The sequence below is a fragment of the Pezoporus wallicus genome, unplaced genomic scaffold (assembly GCF_028554395.1).
Source record: "Pezoporus wallicus isolate ANWC-B61680 ecotype Strahan unplaced genomic scaffold, APGP_CSIRO_Pwel_v1 contig_7379, whole genome shotgun sequence".
In the NCBI taxonomy this organism is placed as follows: Eukaryota; Metazoa; Chordata; class Aves; order Psittaciformes; family Psittacidae; genus Pezoporus; species Pezoporus wallicus.
The window spans coordinates 264933-280000 of NW_026642884.1; the positions used below are offsets into that span (position 1 = coordinate 264933).

Here is a 15068-nt window from a genome sequence, read left to right on the forward strand (position 1 = left end):
GAAGGAGGTGATCCTGCCCCTCTACTCTCTCTTCTGAGACCTCACCTGGAGTATTGTGTGCAGTTCTGGTGTCCTCAGCATAAAAAGGACATGGAACTGTTGGAACAAGTCCAGAGGAGGCCACGAGGATGATCAGGGGACTGGAGCACCTCCTGTATGAAGATAGGCTGAGAAAGTTGGGGCTGTTGAGCCTGGAGAAGAGAAGGCTGTGTGGAGACCTCATAGCAGCCTTCCAGTATCTGAAGGAGGCCTATAGGGATGCTGGGGATGGACTATTTATTAGGGACTGTAGTGACAGGACAAGGGGTGACGGGTTAAAACTTAAACAGGGGAAGTTTAGATTGGATATAAGGAAGAAGTTCTTGACTGTAAGGATGGTGAGGCACTGGAATGGTTTGCCCAGGGAGGTTGTGAATGCTCCATCCCTGGCAGTGTTCAAGGCCAGGTTAGACTGAGCCTTAGGTGATATGGTTTACTGTGAGGTGTCCCTGCCCATGGCAGGGGGGTTGGAACTAGATGATCTTAAGGTCCTTTCCAACCCTAACTATTCTATGATTTTATGATTAGGTCTCCCTTGAGCCTCCTTCTCTCCAACCTAAATAACCCCAGATCTCTCAGCTGCGTCTCATGAGACTTGATCTGTCCTAGGGATTTTAAACTGAGGTAGACATCATCTAAGCTAACCAACATGACTAAGACCAGGCAAATCTGCCTAAGGGGGCTCCCCCAGCAAGTGTTTGAACCAGACTTGTCTTCCTCCATTAAAAAGAAAAAAAAACCAAAAACCAAAAAACTTGATTTTCAGAATTCTACTCCAATTAGACTGTGACCACCTACAGGTGGATTTCTGTCTCCAGAGTGTAGATTTTTCTGTGGCATCTATGGAGAGGTTTTAGAACTACCTGCAAATATCAGTATTTCAAATTAAACCCCCAGTGAGAATTCTCAAGAGAATACAGCTCCCCAGACAGTTTAATTCAATTTATTGTCCTGAGAAAGAAAACTTACAACCTATTAATTTAGGGAATGGGACATAGGCTTTGCCAGTCTTCACAAACATATTATGAACCCAATAAAACCAGAAAATTCTCTGCATGTAACTTAAAAAAAAGAAATTTCACTAAGCCCTTAATAAACTAATTAATCACTAAGGAATGAATACTCTAGAAGGCTAATACTCTGAAATACAGGAACTTCTCCAGCTGAATTTGTTCTTTGAAGTGAGCCATTTTGCCTGAAGATATTTTTGTGGTTTGCTGGAGAAACTCCTTCTGGTCAGTGATACTTTTTAAAAATAGCCCTGGCCCTTAGTGTAGCTGTAAGTGCTTATGTGTCAGATTTAATGGCAATATGTCAATTTGGCTAATGAAAGACAGTATTCCTCCCTAAAAAGCTTTGCCTGCAGAAGGTTTTCAGCTTATTAAAACATGGACTTATCTCAAATGAGGAATGTTACTAAATGAGCTTGATATTGCTCACGGCTTTGGGATTCATCAGGGACAGAAAATGCTGTTTCACTTGCCAGCTTCAACTTCTCTCCTGAGACTAATGAGTATTTTTATTATGAGACCTGTAATGTTGCATGAGTAGTTTCAGTCCCTTTCCCTTGTCTTGCTTTGCTGCTTCCAGATAATAAGATGCTGTCCAATTCTGACACATGCCTTCAAGGATTATAGATGGGGGAGGCTACCTGGTGTTGGTTCACGCACATTCGTTTTGCAGTTAATAGATACTGTTTTGGCCTTTAACCCTTTCATACTGCTTTTCTTTGGAATCTTGTTTTATACATGCTGGCTATTCATTTGTGTATTTCAAACACTAGTTGATATACTTCTTACAAATTCATTTTCTCAGGATATGAGGCAGTAATGTTGCTGTCATTGTGTTGTGTGTGGTGTTAATCTCATCCCCTGCAGAATTTTCAATTAAAATTCAAAGATATTGTCTTTTTGTTAGTTCTGTGCATACAGCAGGCAATGCAAGAAAAGAATTCCTTAGCATCTGGCTCTAGGAAAGTTTACAAGAGTGAGCTCAACCTTTACTAGACATCAGAGAAAGAAGAAGCATTTTGTCCTTATCCACTTTCTGATGACAAGAAATGCTTCATTCTGAGTTTGCATCACCTTAGATACTGAAGCAACTGCAGGAGGCAAAACTGCAGGAAAGTGCGATTACTATTGGATTTACTTCTGGTTTTCCCAAAAGGTTTGTTTTATTCTATCACAGTTCTTTCCCTGACAGTTTTATGTGCCTAAGCTTTTTGTGGGTTGTATGCATGCATAGTGAGGAAATAGTGATGTTATGAAGAAGCAGGTGGTTCTTATCTCCAGGAAGAAAAGCAAAGATTCTGTTGGTCCTGAACTATCTTGATTCTGAAGGATTATAGCAAAAAAGACTGACACCATTCCTGTGGATTTGGGAAAAGGTCCTGTGTGCAGGAATGTCTGTGTAAGCCTGGGGAGAAGGGCTGACTTTGCTGGGGCTAGAGAGAGGGCTAGCTAATGATGCTGGTGTTCCCTGTGTCTACATCAGGTCTTGTTCTGAGCCCTGCTGTAACAGTCCAGAGCACTATTGAGTTGGTGCTTCAAAATTGTTTTACAGACAGGTGACCTCTTCACTACAGAGCTGCCCTATGTGTGATTATGGATGTTCTCTCTGTCTTGAGCCCTGCTTGTATATGCATACATCCACATGTCAGCAGAGATCATAATGAGAAGTGCTGTTGTTGTCCATGGGCTGGCACATGAGGGTGATGGCTGTGATGTGACCCTTAAAGGACAGTGACTCATCAGGTTGTCATGAACGTCTCATTGCTTTGCCTGTGACCCCTTCATTCTGCTCCCACCTTCGCCTCTGTTTGATAATGGGTGATGTTGAGTGAAATTGCAGCCAGGGAAGGAATCTGTATATTCCTCTGTAACGTCATTTGCATTAATACTTAGTTGTGATTAATCTAACTGTATCTGCTTTGGAATTGGTGTCCCTCCTCCCACATGATGGCATCTTGTTTGCAAGACTTTCTCAGGTATCCTGAAAGCCCTAAATATCACTTGCTCTGAAGAAGGGCTGGCTTTTACATTCACAACCTGTGTTGGAATTTCACTGGTAATGTGATTAGTGGGGATGATAGGGCGGCTGAAAATTCAGGAGGATATTTGGGCACAGTGACACTCCTTTGGATTCAGAACGTAGGTTTGGAAGGCAGCCACTTGAAGCATGTGCTGTAGCATGGCTCATGCTGCTTTGTGTGGGGATAAGTAAAACTGGAACCTTGGCTTGTTTGCTCTCTGAGGAGCAAGTTGAATACTGTGTTGGGAGAAGCTGTTAGGGCTGTCTGTTTTGTGCCTTTTATTTGCATTCTTCATCTCTGCTGTTCTGCTGAAGAATTAGTTATTTAGCAGAACTTGGAAGAGACAAAGGGAATCATGTCATGATGATGCTGTGCTGCTTTTGAATGGTTCAAGTCAAAACAACTTAAATTTTGATTTTTGATACAGAGTTGCATTCCAAAGGTGTGCTCAGAATGGTAGTAGGCTTCCTGTTAGGCATCACTGTTGGCCCTTGCCTAGATGGACCTTTGGTTTGACATGGCAGGATTGGTCTTGTATTAATTTGCCCAAGGTAATGTTAATCCCCGTTGTGCACAGGGTTTTAAATGTTACGGAGTTTTAACTGTTGGGGTTTTTTTTGGTAGATCCATTAGGAATGCCATAAAACAGGCTAAAGAGAAGTGGTAATGGGTGTAAATAGCTTAATGCTGGGAGGATAATTTTTAAAAGTTAACTTTTCACCTTTTATTTGAGCTCTGAAGATCTGTAAGACTTTGGAGATGCTTTGCACATGTCCTGACAGGAGTTTGGTTTTGTTTTTCTTTTGGGGAGGGTTTATCCCTAGAAGCAGAAGTATTTTATGTATAGAATAGATTATGAATAGATATTTGGCTTTCCACTAGGCTGGTGTTTCTAGCAGATTTCTTGTATACAGAGTTTGTCGCTCATCTCAGCACTGGTAATGTCCAGTCAATGTCTACAGTGTCCTGTTCATAAAGAGGCCCTGTGACTGCAGAGGAATCTTGCCTCATGAGAACTGTGTGCCTTCAAGTATTCTAATCTATTAGCGATGTTTCCTCCCTTCCTTTGTAAGTAGGTAAGATGCATTGGTGGATCTAGCATTTTTTTCACAGAACCACAAAATGATTTGGGTCAGGAAGGCCCTTAAAGCTCATCCAGTTCCAACCCCCTGCCATGGGCAGGGACACCTTCCCCTAGACCAGGTTGCTCCAGGCCCCATCCAACCTGGCCTTGAACGCTGCCAGGGATGGGGCAGCCACAGCTTCTCTGGCCATCCTTTGCCACTGCCTCAGCACCCTCACAGTGGAGAACTTCTAATATCGCATCTAAATCTCCCCTCTGTCAGTTTAAAGCCATTTCCCCTTGCCCTGTCCCTACAGGCCCTTGTCAAAAGTACCTCTCCAGCTTTTTGTTAACCCCTTTAGGTACTGGAAGGCTGCTCTAAGGTTTCCCCAGCGCCTTCTCTTGTCCAGACTGAACAACCCCAGCTCTCTCAGCCTGTCAATTTTTTCCTTTTTTCCCTTTTATTTTTTTTTTTTCCCTCTTCAGCTGCATTTCACACTTTAAGGATTGCATGTGGCCAGCTGGGTGCAAGTAGCATGTGCAAGACCTGTTTGTGAACCAAAGACCAGTTCAGCCTCAAACTTCTGAGGCCTGGGCCTTGTGAACTCGGAATAGCAGAGCAGCTCAGGTGTGTCAGGTCACTGGGCTAACTGAAGGTTCAGGAGGGAGATGTACTCAAAATAGATCCCCTCCCAGTTGGAAGCAAGAGGTGATAATTCTGATTGGGCTTGGCACTGTTTTAATCCTGGCCAGTTCAGTGATCCAGTTAATGAAGTGGGCCCACAAGTGTGGTGCAGCTGAAGGGAGAAAGCAGTTGGAAGTGGGAGCATGGCATGTATAAATGTGCAAGAAGGCAAGGGATGTAAACACTTGAAACTGGCTTTTCTGCCCAAACCAGCACCTTTTCAAACTGTCCCTAGGGCATGTATCAGATCTCTGCAGTCTGGCTGGGCTGGATGTGGAAAATGGATCCACAAGGTGCTGCGGTTCATCTTAACTGTCCCAGTGCAGTCTGCAAACTGATAGCACAACTGAGCTAAGCAACCCGGCAAAGACTGTGGTAGCAACAGTCACAGCAGCTCTCGGATGTTCACAGCAGGTAGCTTGGTTTATATAAAATTTATCTTGTTTGCAGGCAGGGAGCTTGCTGCCCTATTGGCTGCAGCAGGGAACAATGCTGTGCTGGGAATTTCACTCTGGACAAAACATGAGTTTTGAATGCACTGAATGCTCCTCTTCTGCCTTGGATCCCAATGAGTGTCGTGAGTCTTTGGCCTAGCTGTTATCTTCTTTCAGAGAACTTGTCACATCTGAACAAAGCAGAGTTAAAGTACTCCAGATAATCTAATCTAATCTGAAGAAAAGCACAGTGCTGGTTTGTAATGGTTTGGGTGACAATACGAGATACAAAGCACTGGAGAATTGACCCTGCTGTCTTTCAGTGTTTCTTAAAAGATGAGCACACAGGTGTGATACAGGAGTGGGTTCAGTGTATGTGCTTAGATCTGTCTGCATTTAAATATGTAGTCACATGTTTGCTGTCCTGCTCTCCGTTGCCCTGGTGAGGCTGGGACTTGTGTAGTCTGAAATGTTTTGGATTTCAGCAATGCAGGACCTGTTGCCTTCTTTCTGTGAGAATGTGCACCATGCCCAGGGCATGAGATGTGGCAGCTCTAAAAGGGCAATGCAGCTCCCCTGATACTGAACATTTTGCAGTGTCTGTGAGTTGTATGGAGATACTGGATAAGGTGAAAATAATGTGCATTTAGAGTAATTTGACCTGGTATTGCTGCCAGCCTGCCTGCCTTCCTTCTAGGAAGTCCAGTTAAAAATGCTCACATGGTCTCTACTGGTGCTTGCCAGCCAAGTATATATATTTACTTTTGAATGAAGCAGTGAGTGTCTGCTTACTCCTGAATCCCCAACTAAAACTAGCAGGGACCAGTAAAAAATGACACAGAAGATTTATATAGGGTTATATACTGGAATGTATATAGGGGACATTCCAGTAGGCTCTACACTTTTCAATTACTGCTTACAGAAATTTTCCACGTACTAGAAATACCCTGGTCATGTGGGCTAAAAGAATATAGGACTACAAGGGCACAGGGTGCAACCAGTCTTTCAGCATCTTTCTGCTCTTGGGACATGGTTGTGTTGATCAAAGCCAGCTTCTGCAAGGTATCTTTACTGATGACAGGCTGTTCAGCAGGGCAGAGTCCCAGCTTAATCAAATAATCTTCAATATATCTGGTATGATTGTCTGTATCTGACTATTTATAGCCTGAATCCAAGTGCACCAGGCATGTGTGTTAGATTGTGTCTCAGAGTATATTTGATAATAGTTTTACAACTATGGGAAAGAAGTGGGCATAGAATTTAGATGGCTGCTCCTGTGGTTCATATTTGTGTTTCTTAAGGATGTCGTAGAAATGCAGGTGTGATAGCTGTCTTGGGGGCTTAATGTATTTACTTATAGAATGACCTTGTCTGTGATTGTACCCTTGACTGAAAGTGAGAAACTGACTAGCAGTTATTTCAAGAGATATATGCAGTACCTGATCTCGAGGAAGATTTTTGTAGAGAGACAGTGAATGCAGCTGGTACATGAGCCTATATAGGATAGTAGGTGGATGTGCATGTTGCATGCATACAGACATACCTGTGTGGTTTGTAATCCTCTGTCACTTGCAACCTAGACATCAAGACCGGACATCTTCAATTTGGCAACACAAAATCAAAGCTGAACTAAAGCAGAAAGCCCCGAATGAGATTGTTGTTTGTGTGAGGCAGGCAGAATGGATATTCCAGTGGGGTAGCTTTAAGGATAAAGAATTGTAAAGATCATAAAAATCTCCAAAGTTTGCTCCTGCTTTCAGCTATACAGCTGTGAGGCTAGAAGTGATGACTTGTGACCCTCCTGCCTGCAAACACTGAGGCTTTTTGCTTCCTGCAAACTGGCAAAAATGCTGGTATTTAATAAACTACCATCTTCATTTGTCATCTCAATCAAGGCCGCTCATCTTTATAACAGATGTGGGTAGTTGGTGAAACTGCAGGGAAATGCTTGAGTGCTCATTGTGTCTGAATTAAGAAAGGAAAGATCTAACTACAGAAAAGGAATAAATGATACATAGACTAATTGTTCCCTAACTGCTTTCTGTTTTTCAGACACAGATGGAAAAACTTTTGTGTGACACTTGAGTTCCTTCAGCTTGAAATGACAGGGAAAGAGCTTTACAAGGTGGTTCATGGACGATAATAGTTTTTTGTCAGAATTTCATGGAGAGATGGAACAGTGGCAGAAGCAAAAGCAGGGTTTCTGCTCTTGTGTAGATGATGGATAAATCTGTAGAACAAGGCATCATCTGTTCTCTTCCTCTGAGAACAGCTTGGTTTTTTAGAGATCTGTACCTTCACATGGGAGACCTTTGTCAACAATTAAAAAAAAGGGGGAGAGAAGGGGAAAGAAAAGCTAAAATTTTTTGCATAACCTACAGTTCCCACTGGTCCCAAATAAAATGAGATGTAAGCACCTATCTGACTTTAAATAGCACATGGGTGATCAGTCCTCAGAGTCTGGTGTGAGCATCAGTAGCACTGATTGGATTCAGAGAATTAAACAAGAATGAAATCTGTGCTCCTTTCATCTGCATTGGAGTGGCTGAGGGGAAAAAGAATCAATACTTGTTAGCTAAATAGGAACAATAGTGTCAACACTGAAAGTTATTTTCCATGCTCTATACTCTGTTTAGAGCTTGCAAATGATCTTGAGTCTGTTGAGCTGAGCCTTTGCTCAGAAACAAAGCATGATATAGGGGTAAAGACCGAAAATGGGTCTGAGGGCTGGTTTTTGTTCTCTGCTGTTTCATAAGCTCCTCATGTGACCTTGGGAATACCCTTAACCTTTCTGAAAAGATTATGCAACATGTCTCCTTTTTATGCGCCACACTCATTTACATCGGAAGCAATTGTGGGCTGGTAATCTCTGCCTATGACCAAGTTCAACTAAGTCTATCTGCTTTTGTTCCTGGTGGACTTGGATCTTTCTCAGCTTTGGTTTGGTGATGGTGTCTCATCCTTCAGTGCATGAAGCTGCAATATGAGCTTGCCTCTGTCTGCTCCCACTAGTTAAGATGGAAAATCAAAAGAGCTGCTAAACCTGTCTGTGACTCTGGTCATGGCCAAGAGGCCCTGGCTTGTCCCTTTCTGTAACTTTTCAATATAAACTCAAAAGAACTCTGCTGGCAGCCTGGAAAGGTTTCTGCTGTTTCTCTGTGCCAGCAATAACCTGCACCACCTTAACTGGCTGAACACTTTTCAGGTATTTGTGATTGAGACACTTGCAAGGGTTTGTGGTTTTTCCTTTCCACTGGTCTTGCCTATGCTGGCAGTGATCTTATCTGCATTTAACTTTGCCTTCTGGATTGCTGAAGAGAAGCATGGATTTAAGAAGCCCAAAAGAAAGATTAAGCCACCATTTTGGCTAATGTTTATGCAAAGGAGGCTGCCTGCTCTTCCTATCTTGGGTTGAGAAATTGTATTCTATTACAGCATATCTCTGAGGAAGGATTTGTGTGATGATGTTAGCAGCCCACTTTACACTAATCTTTATAGTTAATTGCAGGTGATAAGCCTGCTGCTGGCAAAGTAGCATTTTCTTCTTGAAAAAGGAGTCCTGTAGTTTGTTATGCTGCAGCATGAAAGCATTTGGCAGTTTTTTCTGAGTTTAACTGTCAGTGTCTGTGGCTTGGTGATTATTTCTGCTTTGAACCCAACATACACCTGAGCCACAGTATTCTCTGTGGACTTCTTGCAGTGTACCCGATAGAGCTGTGAGGTCTCTGATCTGGCATGTCACCAGTTCTTCGGGACATGCCTTTGGGTCTTTAGTTTGTCCCTTCTTACAAAGCTTCCTGCCAAAATGATTCTCTTCAAAGACACTGAACCCTTTAGGCCAAAGCCACTTGACACCTTAGAGCTCTGAAAAGCCTTCAAACTGCAGCATTTCAGCTGGTCTGCAACCTGCAGAGTAATCTCCCAAAAGATAGTCGCCACTAGTCTCCTCTGAGACCTCATTAGAAGATGTGAAGGTTTTCCTCAGTGGATTTACGGCTCGGTCCTGTACCCTGGCAGCAAGAGAGTCCCTGCTAACTGTCATTCACTCTCTGTCCTGCCCTTCCCTTCTGGCAGATCTGTAGAGAGCTCTCTTGGGCTTGCTGGGGACACTAAGCCAGGGAAGTCTCAGAGCATGAGCTGTTGTCCAGGCAAACTCCTTTGTCCACCCTTCATCACAGCTTTCTTTCATGAGAGCTGAAGCTTTGTTTCAGCTGGCTGTCCCTCCAGGGCAGGATGTGGCTTTCATAAGGAGACAACACCCTTACATCTTCCAGCCAGATAGATGGTGTGGTGTGAGACCTCTCAAGCTGTCCTGTCATAGGCTGGGAGAGATCTGGCTGAAGGTTGGCCAGCTAGCTCTGGTGCTGGAACTTTCTGTGCTCAGGGAAGGAAGAAAGTGATCTCTGGATATTCTGTGCTGCTTTGTAACGTGGACCAGTGCTGGTGATTGAATGCTGCTTTGTCCCTGTGGACTGGGGTCAGGAGGGGTGACAACAGAGCAATAAACTCATGAAAAGCTCCTTACATTTTATGGGAAAGACACTTGATCATAAGGTTGTTGGAACCTTCTGAAGTGCACCAGGGCACAGCAAACTCTTTTTCAGAACTTACTACCCTTGAGGAGAGAGGCTTAAAAATTTGGCTTTCTTTACATGTTCTAAGGAATGGTGGCTTGAGAGCTGTTATTGTAAAATCTGTATGGTGAAGTGTATGGTTGTACCAAATCTTCTTCCTGAAGAATCTCTCTTACAGTGTCTTTTTTGGGGTGTATGAATACTGCCTGCAATGTCACTCTGGAAGGGGAAATATTACATCATATACAGGGCAATGGCAGATCAGTGTCTTGAGGCTTGATGGGATTGGTGTTTGCTGTGCAATGCTGGGTGGCTTGGAAGAGCATACAGGTACTGTAACTGATCTCAAAACTATCTTGCCCTGCTAGCTCTTAACTGTTCTGACTCTGATTTTAGCAGGCAAAGCTTCTGCTCAAGCTCTTGTTCTTCAAGCAAATTCTCCTCAGTGTTTTTCCTCCTTTTCAGTTTGCCTCTTCTGTATTCTTACGTGCCAATTTCCACTGTTTCTCACATGCCTGTTAGTGAATCTCTGCTTTTCTTTCCTTGTAACCTTCGTTATCTCTTCCCTTCCTCACCAAGTACTATTTGTCCTTTGTTCTTTTGCATTCATTTCCTGACTATGGCCACAGTCATCGAGGTCAGGTTTGTAAAACTGTCTTTTCTTCAAAGCTACTCCTGGGCCTGAAGCCCACCATGTGGTATATTTAAAACCTCTGCTTTTAAAAATCACTACAAGGAAGACTAGGAGCATCTGCTCTGCTTTTACGGACAGAATGTAAGCAAACTGCTTTGTTAGCCAAAATAATGTGGTCATTAAATCACTGTGATGTTTTTTTATTGTCAGGTTGAAGTTCTACCACTCAAGCCTAAGAACAAAGTGCTCTCAATTCTGCATGTGTAAGCAAACAGTCACTTTATGTTAAATGGATTGATTAAATGATCTCTTTAAGTGTGCTCAGTGAAGCAAGTGCTACCAAAACTGGATCTTTGCTGAAACATCCTTTTCATTCCTAAGACTTTTTAAAAGAAATCGAGGGGCCTATTTGAGCTCAGTCTTGAAACATTCAAAATTGGCTTAATTTTGCCAAACTTGATTCTTTTAATGAAAGAGTCGCTTGCTATCCAGTATGCATAAATTTTAGTAATGGGTAAAACAAAGTGGCATCAGGTACATGGTGGAGGCTGGGAAAGTTTATGCTCTGCCCTTGAAAGTTTGTGATTCCTGCTGATGCCAATATAGTCGTATTTGTAAGTCAAGGGAGAATTCAGCAGTTGCTTCCATGTTGGCTAGGCATCCTGGCAGTCAGAGACTTGTGCTTGGGTATCATGAGGACTGGCAGCTTGAGGGGCTGCAAAGCTTCCATTTTAATTGTTTTACAGAGATTGCAGACTTCAGTTAAACCTTTCTTCAGGCAAAGGTGGATGCAGGTGCATGCAATTGCTAGCTGCACTGCTGCTGAGGAGGATGGGTACTGCTGTTGAGTCAAGGTGGCTAATTACACCAGTGTCTTGACTTCTCCTTTCACAGTTTGCTCATGCCATGTGTAGAGAATTAGATTACAGGCTGTGTTTTCAGGTGGCTTTGTGCAAGTGGGTAATACTTTTTTCTCTCTTTCCAGATGAAATTATTCTTTCTTTTGAAAATTGAGCCTTCTGCACTATTATAAACTGTTTGGTTAAAAGCTAGAAGGAGTAAAACATTGCAGTGTGCAGTTTAGGTAGGACCTACAGGGAGTGCACACAAGCACTGAGCCAGTAGGTACTCTCCAAAGAGTTTTGCTGGGTCACATAGATTAGAGCAGCCATTTATCTACTTTAAATTGCTCTGGCTTAGGTCAGGCTGAACTATGGTTAGAGAACTGTAGAGCTGAGAACAGCTCTCTGATTTATGCTAAGAAGTTTCTTCTGGAAGCAAAATTTGAATTGATATTTTTAATGGGTTCTTGAAACAAAAATATATAGGGGAAGGCTTGTTTCCTAACAGTTTGTATTAAATCTGTTGTTGATATTCTGGAGTTTAAATATGTTTACAGCTTCTGTAACTGAAAGCAAGAATAGTCTCAGGATATCTTACAGATACGTCAAATATCATCTACAATATGATAGCAATAAAGACATGAAACTGGGCTACTAGAATCCTTTTTATCCTGTGTATGCACAGGCTTTTTACATCACTGGGCTTTGTGCCTGACAACTGCAAGGATGTTAATTATTATGCTGTAATTCATCAGCTGAAGTATCTTGCAGAACTGTTATTAAGCCAGATTCCATGGCCTTTGCTAGGTCATTAAGCAAAAAGCAAGTAAAGACTAATTTACCCCATTATTAATCAATAAATTAAATATGTTCTGAAGTCCTGTTTTCAAAAGCAATGTACTGTTTGCTTGAAAAGTGAATAAATTAGGTAAAAATATGTAGAAAGAAGAATAAAAAATTCTTCACAGCAGTTTAAATGATTTTGAAAAATAATTATTATTTCTGCAGAGGCATATGAGCCCAGACCAGTTCCTAATCTGAGGAGCTACTAGGCTCCCAAGAAACAACAGAGAACATGCTGGAATTGTATCCATAAATTGTACCCTGTAATGCAGGTCCTGGTCTTACTCTGTGATCTGTTCCCTTCCTCCTGTCTTGTGGCTCTGCTGTGGTATGCAATAGCGGGACCCCCTTTGCTGTCCCAGTGGAGACAAGGCATCAGATTTTCCAATCTCCCCATGCTTAGACTCCCTTACTTTCAAGCTTCTCTATCTTGTTGGCCTTGGTTTCAAGGCCCTCAGGTTCATGACCTACCTTGGGTAAGACTCTGACCTCAAAAAATGATCTGTGCAAAGGGTTGACTTTTCTATCTGGACATTACTTGATCCCAGATGTATGAGTGACCTTGCCATCAGTGGTCATGGAGTCACTTCTCAAATCTCAGGATCTGTGTTATCCTGAAGCCTCTCTGATGCTCAGGATAGTTTCCTCTTCCTTGGCATGGGACTGACCAGGGACAGGCTGTTTTTCAGGCATGAGTTTTGAGATTACTCCTGTGGCAGCAGCGTGGTGTGACCCTTCAGCAAGAGCCAGGCCCTTCCAGTGGAAAGCACTAGTCAACTCAGTTTAGCTCCCCAGACCTCTTACTCAGCTCCTGAACCAAACCCAGCTCTGGTCTCTGGGTACAGCTGCCAGTGATGTTTTGAGTTGCCAGGGTCCTCTCTAGGTTTGGAATAACTTTTGGAACTGCCAACTGTGACTTCCCACAGGGACAGGAGATCATTTTTTGGAGCCTATCAGCTGAGCAGCCTGTGGGGTTTCCAGTTTTTTAGACCTGCTTTTGTGTCAGTACCTGACAGGCTTAAATCCCACAGTACTAAAGAATTGCAGCAGATATTTACTCTTCTTCCTGGTATGGTGGCTCCTGAGAGGCTGTCTCTGTAACGTGAAGTGTGTTGTGCTGAACTGAGTTTATGTGCTTGAATTTTAGACAGATCCTGCCCCATGAGCATCTAATTCAAGCGGATAAGGAATTTGCAGAGAGCAGAGGTGAATACATCAGGAGAAAGTCATGAGGGTGTCTGTAGCAGAGGTAGATACTAAACAAAATTCTCACGAGCTCCCTTACCCTGCAGACCATGGTAGCTTTTGTAAGCAGACTGCCATCTCATTGGGCTGGGCTGAGAGGAATACAATTTGTAGGCATATTGCATCTGCTGTCACCCCACAAAAGGAAGGGAAGTTGGAGAATGCTTTTGTTGTCTTTTTTTTTTTTTTTTTACCGTAAGTATGTAACCTTCTTGGATCATTAGAATGAACTTTTCCCCATAATTCAAAACCAGTCACTTGTTTTGACACTTGCAGTCTGGCTCTTTGCTCATGTTTTTTCTGATGATTGTGTTGAAATGAGCAGCCTGCATTCTCTCATTCTCTTTGCATGACTTGAAGAGAAGTTCAGGCTTCTGTTAAATTCCCATTGAGAGGCACATGCTGAAATGTGAGATAGGTAAGATTTCATGCATCTTCCCTAATATTTATATAGTTCAGTGATTTAAAGCATGTAATCAAGTTTGTTGGGTGAGTAGCTCATTCCAGCTTGTTCCTATCACTGTGGGACAGCTGAGGACAGAAGTACTAGTGGGTAAGCAGAGAACTTTGGTGAGGCACTGGAGTGGGTTGCCCAAGGAAGTTGTGAATGCTCCATCCCTGGCGGTGTTCAAGGCCAGGTTGGACAGAGCCTTGGGTGACATGGTTTGGTGTGAGGTGTCTCTGCCTATGGCAGAGAGGTTGAAACTAGATGATCTTAAGGTCCTTTCCAACCCTAACTATTCTATGATTCTGTTCTAATTGCAGTAGAGACAGAGCAGGGGACTGACAATAGCTGGCTGGTACCAGAGGCAGTTTCTCTTCCACTGAAGTGTCTATTTCTGGCTCCTGCATATTATGGCACATATATTTCCCAAAAGGTAACATGGCTTTTATTTGAAGCAAGCTCTTTCTGCTGACTCCAGGTGGAAAGCCAAGGTATATGGGTTATGGGCTAGTATGTGCAAATCACCTTCAGTGTAATAGGGAAAAGAGGCTCATTTCTGTGCAGGGTTTTATGCTGAATCCTGCAATTGGTATGCTTGACCTGTGGCTTTTGAGCCGCATGTGTCTTAAGCACGATACAAATGGACTGACTTTGTGCAGCTGGCAGTGGATCTATGCTGAAGGAGGTACTGTGGGTTGAAGCTGGAGATAAAATGCTATTCACCAGGACCACAATACTAAGTCCAGCCCAACATTGTCCTATAGCGTGGTGGGGAGCAACCAGCCTTCACAGAGCTGCTGACCTTGCCTATGAGTGCTATTTGCTAATCACCTTGTCTTTTGCTCTCTAAAGAACACAGTTGCTGAATCTCAGCTAAATGGAAGTTTGTTGTATGCAGCCTGCAACACTGACCTCCATGTGGTAATTCATTGCTGTTTAATTACAGTGGAGTTGTTTTGTATAGCCTTTACAAAGTAAAGTACAGGATGGTTGGATGCTGTCATCTGTAGAGAGGGATTGTACAAAGCTAGTCCAGCAGATTTGCAAAACCTAAAGTTGTCCCAGAACTGCTGCTGAGCCTCTTTAGGTCTGGGGAGCCCAGCACTAGGCTGCAACACTGACTTCTTGCTTGGGATCCTTGTGCTGCGGGCAGGGAGATGGGTGCTGCAGACAGTTGCTGTGAGGCTGTCAGCCGTCTGAGGGTGTTTTGATGTGCTCCCAGGATAACTCGTC

At 43.1% G+C, this 15068-nt stretch overlaps 2 protein-coding genes across 3 annotated transcripts in view; both read left to right on the forward strand.

Moving 5' to 3' along the window:
• SLC35F4 (solute carrier family 35 member F4) overlaps positions 1–15068 on the forward strand; it is a 128194-nt gene that overhangs the window by 47445 nt on the left and 65681 nt on the right. The window lies entirely within an intron of this gene.
• Positions 11285–15068, forward strand: part of EXOC5 (exocyst complex component 5) — a 210129-nt gene continuing 206345 nt past the window's right edge. Inside the window, exon 1 of the mRNA XM_057433050.1 lies at positions 11285–11292. The gene's annotated coding sequence lies outside the window, so the exon portion shown is untranslated. The remainder of the gene's footprint in view (positions 11293–15068) is intronic.